The following is an 8,234-nucleotide window of genomic DNA, read 5'->3' as shown; positions in this document are numbered from 1 at the left end:
TATTTTTTTTTTTGCCACAAGTACACTTTGCATGTTTTTTTTAAAAGTGTATTTATTCATTTGGAGAGAGATGGAGAAAGCAAATGGGAAGGGCAGAGAGAGAGGGAGAGAGAGAATCCCAAGCAGGCTCTGCACTGTGAGCACAGAGCCTGACACAAGATCATGACCTGAGCCAAAACCCAGAGTCAGACACTTAACCAACCGAGCCATCCAGGTGCCCTGCATATTTCTTCTTGATCAAAGACGTTTCCAGGCAAAAATATATTACCTGAAAAATCCCCTGCCATGTATTTTTTTTTATCTTGCTTTCTCAGTGTGGGTTAAAAGGAAAAATAAAAAATCCTTGTACTGAGCAGTCAGCTCCAAGTATGGCGTACCTTCCATGACTGAAAAAGTACAGATAATTTGCTTGTTTTCTCAGAGAAGTGGGCAGGCGGCCAAATCTCCCAACCAAAATTAGTTCCCAATTTAGTGTTCGATGTCATTTCACAAGGACTGGAATGAAAAATGAGACATTGGACATGTTAACTCTGAGGAAAATTATCACTTCACCTTGTATAGGGCGTCTTTACAGGATGAAATCAGAGGAGATAAATCATCTCGTCCTGTGACAGACCTGCCTGTCATCTAGGGGAAAAATGTCCCATAGTGAGGGGGAGGCCCTGTTGGAATTTGCCTCAGGTTATGACCAGGTATATTTTATGCCTTAAAATAATCATAGAAATTTGAAAATGGAGATGATGTATGCAGGACACATTTACCAAGTCAATTTTTCCCAATGACATTTTAAGTGTATGTATATAACTACAAATAGAAATGCATACACGTTTGTGAACTGCGTGTATCCTTGAAATGTTTACTGAGTAAAGAAAACATTTACTGAGCGCTTACCACGACCAGGCTTTGTAGTGGTCGGCGATGATCAATACAAGCCCAAGTGTGAGGCATGGGGTGCTTTGTCCTCCAAACTTTCCTTCAGAAAGCAGGAAGTCAGCTTATATTGAAATATGTACAAAGCCAGTCATATTATAGGAAAAGCTCTCACATAATTTATTTTGAAATCTAAAGTACTTTTGGGAAAAGGTACATTAACTAGAAATGATATCATTCCAAATCAAATTTTGATACCTATAGAGGTCACCTTATGGAAATACTAATAATAGAGGCAAAGATACGTTATCGAGATTTTTGTGTTTATGCCTGTCCTATATATGACAACTGAAAGTTTTGGTTGGGTTTGAAAAAAGGTTTGTTAAGTAATAGAGAAGTACTAATGGCTAATTTGACTATAATCCTTCAAAAATTTGCTTAAATGTTCAATGAGTGGGTCTTTGCTGTTTGAGATAAATGCCTAATGGCAGCAGCATTATTTTTAAAAAGTTATATCTCACATTTTCAAAGGAGCTCAAAGTCTAATTTTCTAGATAACTCAAAAGTGACTCTAAATTTAATAAAGTTAAAGCTTCACATTTCTGCTAAAAACAAGCAAAAAACCTCTAGCATTATAAAGATAAAGCTATGTTATGAAGGTTTTAAGTAAAGTATTTATTTTCTTCTAAAAACCAATTCTAGTTTGGCCCCCCCAAAATATCCTTTTGAAATCATCTTGTCAAATAGGCACTCTATTGTATATTTCTGGTTACTTGAAACTTATATAAATACATTATAAAAGTAAAAATGTTTAAATAAGTCAATGTTTTCATGCAAAACTTTTTGTAATTCTTTAAAAATTATACCACCTCTAATATTGAATAATATATTTATAATTAAGACATTAAAACCATTGAGAATGATTTTGGGGCTTTATCCTTCCAAGGAAAATTAAATGTGATAAGCCTGTCTGTGATTTACTATAAGGTTTCACTAAACCCTTTCTTGAGTTCAGCATAATCATGCATGGGGCTCAGCTTTCACTCACACTCATCATGCACACATCAAGCACATCCTCTTGCCTGTGTCTTGTACTGAGCACTAGATATACAATGTAAACAAGGCAGACATGTCAACTCGGATCTCGAATTCCAGTGACCATGGATTTAGTTCCTCTGGTTGATTGTTTAGGACTGTTGTAACCATAGTATGTCAGCGTCCTATGAGCCAGAGAGAGGGAAGTACACACTGACACCGAATGGGTCAACAGGAAAAAGAAAATGAAAAGAGATGCTTTTTAAAAAGCTAAGACTAGAAGCACCATCAACACAGGAAGGAATGCTACCAGTTACAAACAAAATGATCTGGATTTAGGGATTACATTAATTTTTATACAACTGATGGAAAGAGGTGTTTGGAAACTGGCGTAGAGAAAATATATTACTTGGCTCTCTGTTCTCCAAGGGGAAAGCAAAAACTCCATCTGACTGCTACATTTTTCCTTTTTTTTTTTTTTTAACACATCTAGTTACTCATCAAAAACTTATTGGGTACCCTCTGTCTACCAGGTATCCTTCTATTTCATGGGCATAGAGTGGTAAAACAAACTAAAAAGAAGACATTGCCTTTTGGAGCTGACTTTCTACTGGAGAAATAAAGATCATAAATATATCATACATTTATAATATAGTAATGTACCTACAAATCTATATAGATATACTCTACCTATGAAAACAGAGAGAAATAATAAAGAAGAAAAATTAGATAGAAATTGGTAGGCAACAAAGTAGAGTTAGAAGATTTGTGTGTGATTTCTTACTCATTATTTTAAATTAAGCTTCTTTCCTAGAGATCTTGGACATGATGTTTCACGTGTTCCCAGTTCTGCCAACACCACAGTCCTTCCCTGCCCTATTCCCTTAACTATCCTGCTCTAGCTACTTGGATGCTGCTCCCAAACTTCTTTAATTTCAGATTTAAAAAAGCTTAACTTTTGCTCTTAAGCCTGGCTTACGATAACAACCTCCATAATATTTTTTATCCAGACATGGTTAGCTGCTCCTCACTCAATGGTGGCTGAGAGAACAAAAATGTGCTCTATGATCACATTTAGTTTACCATTATGAGAATTCCCCAGCTCACTCTTCTACATTGAACAAAACAGTCCCCTCCCCCCACCAAACATGGGTGGTTCAGTTGGTTAAGCATCCAACTCTTGCTTCTGCTCAGGTCATGATCGCGCAATTAGTGAGTTCAAGCCCCATGTTGAGCTTTGCACTGATAATGTGGAGCCGGCTTGGGATTCTCTCTCTCTACTTCTCTCTCTGCCCTTCCCCTGCTTGGACTTTCTCCCTCTTTCAAAAATAAATAAATAAACTTAAAAAATATATAATTCATTTTACTAATATTAATCGCCTAACATCATCAAGTTATCTGTCAGATGTATTTATTTCCATTATGTGACCTCTAGTTCAATATTAGTTGTTTGGAGAAGCTGGCTTTATGTTTAAAGGATAACAGCTTTACCCCAGAAATTATTGTAGGCCAACATGGTCTCAAACCTGGAGGAAGGGAGAATGACTCAGGATGCAGAAGCGTCCCCTTAAAATAAAAATAAACATAAAAATAAATAAATAATATTTTATTTTGAAAGTAAATTCATTTACTATGTATAGCAAATTTCAAATGGTACTATGGATATTGAAAAAAGTTTCTTTGGGTATTTTTTGATACAACACTGCTACAAAATTCTCACTCAGCAACAGATAATGAATATATAGCATAATGAAGCCATTTATGTGTATTATGAGCAAAGGTAATTATTAGTAGAAGTTAGCAATTAATAGAATTTAGGCTGCATTTGCATATATAATAGCATAAACTAAAAAGAGGTTGCTGTTAATTTAAATAGCAGCTTCAGTAAAATGGGATTAGTGCTAACACAGGGTAAATGTGCACTTGCTTTGAGAGTGCCTTTCATACATGACGTTTAAACAAACATTATTTTGCATCACTATGCAAGTAATATTTCACTAGCAATTTATCTTCTTGCCTTGGAAAACATACCACCTTAATATAAAGTCCATCTGTCTGGTAGACTGTTGTAAAATTCGGATTCAGTCATTATATGATTTTGTTTAAAATACATCTTTTGAGAGTGCTTAGGTGGCTTAGTCAGTTAAGCATTGGTCTCTCGATTCCGGCTCAGGTCACATTCTCATTCTCATGGTTCTTGAGTTCAAGCCCCCAGGAGGGCTTTGCTCTGTCAACTCTTGGGATTCTCTCCCCTTCTCTCTCTGTCCCTCCTCCTCCTCCTCCTCCTCTCTCCCTCTCTCTCTTTCTCCCCCAAAACAAAACAAACTTAAAAAAATACACCTTTGTTTTCTCCAAATCTCAGAAGGAATAAAATCTCTATCCTTTGATGCCTGTCAATGTGACACCTATGTATCTATCTTGCTTCCGAATTTCTTGTCAATGTCAGAGACACAGTTTTCTTTCCAGCCCTACCAGTATTCATACTTTTGCAAAACCTCCTCCCTAGTTTGTAAGGCTTACTCCCGTTTCTTATTGAACTTTCTCCAATACTCTATATTCTAACATCAGCTGATGTTTTATTTCCTTCAACTTTTCAATCCGCCATTTCCAGGCTTTGAGGTATAATCAATCTCCCTTGTGTGTTAATTTGATTCTTGTCACAAGTACAATTTCTATATTTGCTTGTCTCTCTTCAGCATTGTCACATGACATCCCATAACCTTACTTTGTGATTTTTGGCATACGTATTTTCTTAGGATTCATGATTCAATCCTATCCTAGAGATTTTGATTAACTAATGCTGAAATCAAACCTGAATTGTGAGTTTAAAAGAAAGAATCACAAGAAAAAAGAAAGGAAAACCAAAGAAGTATTTGAAACACTGAACTGGTACCAAAAGTTTAGAATCACTGTTCTGAAAGGAATTCTGTAATCATAATGCATTACTTTGTTTCTGGAACACTATTAGAAGAGAAGAACAATGAATAAACGTTTTCAATATAAGATTTGGAAAATTTGATCACGCTTCAGTTGAATTAAAGATATACAAAATATTGTATCATCTTATTTCCCACCTTCATGCATGACTCTGTGACTAATGGTGACTAACATCCTTGTTGTTTTCAAAGGTATCTTAATAACACACCAGAGCAAAGAGATTTCTGATAAGATATCTCAGGGTAAATTTGTTGCATGGCTAAGAGGACCCTTAGACAACCCTGGCATAAGCCTTCCGTCTTGCTGCAGAGACCACATAGTTCCAGGTGTGCAGGTCTCTGGTCCTCTTATCACAAATCCTCATTCTCTGTCTTTAATCAAAAGTCATTCTATCTTAGGCCCTATTGCCCCAGAGTTCTGTCTCTGCTTCGGTGAGCTGCTCCTGTAACAGACTGAGGTGCGGTATGCCAAAGGATTATGTGGGCTGTATTTCCTATCCTACTCTTCGCCATCTCCCCTTTACATTTAAAAAGAGAATTTCTGGAGTTAGATTAGCTTACTGGGAGTCAGTAGTATCAACGATAGCACTGCAGGAGGCAGCCAGACTGTTCAGTTTTTATTTTTATAATTTTTTTTATTTTTTTAAATTCATTTTCAGAGGGAGAAAGAGACCACAATCAGGGTAAAGTCAGAGAGAGAGGGAGAGAGAGAATCCCAAGCAGCTTCCACACTGTCAGCTCAGAGACATTGTGAGGCTCAAGTTCACAAACTGTGATACCGTCCTGAGCTGAAATCAAGAGTTGGACGCTTATCTGACTGAACCACTCAGGCACCCCTGAGCTTTTTTTTTAGAAGAAAAAAATTCCAAGTTCGTAGTCAGCTAGACTATACATAGGGTCACAACTAAAATATCACTTTAATGTTCTTAATGACTTAAGTGTTTAAGAAGAATTAGGTCGTTTTTAAATCAAGTATTTATGCATTATAGGATTACTTAATGTTCTGTGCAAGTGGATATTGACCTTTCTGTAGGGACCATTGCTGGAGATTTGGGTTGGCAGGAGAGTAACAGAGCACGGCAGGCAGTACAATGAAGTGTAGGTATCTTTTAGCCACCTGGTAGAAGCTAAATTTAATTTAATTCTAATCTAGGGAACACTAAAATGTCTCAATTAGCTTAACATTGAGTAATTAAGAATATGAATATTTTTAATATAAAAAGCACCAGGATCCATTTTATAAAAGTTGTTTAAATATAATAACATCAACATAATAATAAATTATCACATAGAAGGCATGCAGTGCATACTAATAAACGATAAAATATAATCATAACAAAAATGAACATAATAATGTGAGTCTAGAATGTTTTAAAATTAGGAACATAAATTCATTTCCTAGCATATCATAAAACTAACATATTCCACTCTGTTGCCACTGGTTGATCTCTTACTTTTGTTGAAAAAAAAATTCCAGCAGTATATTTAATTACAGCTATTTAATAAACATAAAAAGAGAAAAAACTGACTTAATTCTCTCCTGATGAAGTCATAATATTAAAAGTGTATAGCGTATCTCTTACAGATGGAAAATGAAAAAGAAAAGAATGGAATTACATCACACAATGAAATCCGCAATCCTTGGATGACAGTGCATTGCATTGTGAGTCAGAGCTTAGGCAGTAATTTGGTTTGTTGAAAACATATGAGATTAGCAAGCTGCATAGGTCTGTAGCATGATATGCATGATATTTTAACTGTTAACATTTCACTACACACTTCAGAAAAGTCATTTTTGTTACTTTGTTTGCTTGTTGATTTGTTTCTTAATGTTCTCAAAAGTACTGTAGCCAGGTTACTAGAATTTCCTTTGGCATCTGGTAATCACACATTTGATCACTAAGGTCATTTTGCCACTGCCTGCTTTTATTAACTCTTAGCATTTTTTTTCTTCACACATCTTTCAGTTCATACTCTTCAGTGAACTGCTACCATTTAAAGCCCTAACATAATGACTTTCCTGCTATACAGGCCAGCTTTGCCCAAACATAAAATGGCTCTTGAAATCAGATAAATATTTGTTAAAACTATTAATCCAGAAAATAGATGTTAGTCACTTAAATTCCGATCAGTACCATGGATTTCCTAGCTAAACACCGGATTAAATAAAATTGTATTCTACTTGCCTTGTCACTCATGGCATCCTACTCTTCATTTAAAATGCTAAAATTTCCATCATCAATTCTTGCCAAATAAACACCCAGGCTTAATATTATTTAAAAAATTTTAATATTTATTTTTGAGACAGAGAGTGAGTGCGAGAGGGCAACGAGAGTGGAAGACACAGAATCAGAAGCGGGCTCCAGGCTCTGGGCTGTCAGCACAGAACCCAACAGCAGGCTCGAACTCGCACTCTGTAAGATCATGACCTGAGCTGACACTTAACCCAATAAGCCACCAGGTTCCCCGTTGCTCACTATTACTTAAATTGCATATGTTGGATAAAAGCAATCTGTAGAGTATTACTCCTTTATATCTGTGCAAAGGGCCCTCTTAGTACTTCAGAAAATATTTGATTCTACTGGTGGTTTTCCTCTGAACTTTTATCCATGACAAACTTCAACTTCTTTTCTTCCTTCCCATTAGTACAGATTCTTAAGTAAAATGTAGACTGAAGCAATTTCTTATAGTTTGCTAATAGCTACTACTCTTTTTTTTTTAAGGAGTGTTTATTTTGAGAAAAAGAGATAGAGTAGGGCTTGGGGAGAGAGAGAGAGAGAGAGAGAGAGAGAGAGAGAGAGAGAGAGAGAGCGAGAGCGAGAGAGAGAGAGAGAGAGAACCAAACAAGCTCCGAGCTGTCAGCACAGAGCCCTATGTGGAGCTCCATCACACAGACAATGAGATCATAATCTCAGCTTAAACCAAAGATCGGAAGCTTCACTGCCTGAGCCATCCAGGTGCCCTGATATGACTCCTTTGTAATACCACTATTTTATAATTAATTTGTTTAGCTAGAGCATTTTAGATTTCTAGTAACAGAAATTAACTTGAACTAGCTTAAGGAAAACAGGGCATTTTTTAAAGTATAAAAGGATGTTGATATCAGGTTATAAATGTAGCTAGTCCTTAGGAAAGACTAGAAACCAAATCAAAACAGTTATCCAAAATACAGAACATGTTAGTTTTCTTTGGCTTTTTATTTCTAATTATTCTAAGTTGGTTTCATTCAGATTTTCTAGCATAGCAGTGTTCTCTATTATTCAGTCCATGTGATCGAACATAACAAAAACAAAAAAACAAAACCAAATAAAATAAACAACAACAACAACAGAGACACCCAATTCTAGGTGGTGCAAAGATTATTATTTCTCTTTCTCTCCCTTGGTGCGAATC

The sequence above is a fragment of the Suricata suricatta genome, chromosome 3 (assembly GCF_006229205.1).
Source record: "Suricata suricatta isolate VVHF042 chromosome 3, meerkat_22Aug2017_6uvM2_HiC, whole genome shotgun sequence".
NCBI lineage: Eukaryota > Metazoa > Chordata > Mammalia > Carnivora > Herpestidae > Suricata > Suricata suricatta.
Note: the sequence above shows the minus strand (reverse complement) of the source record.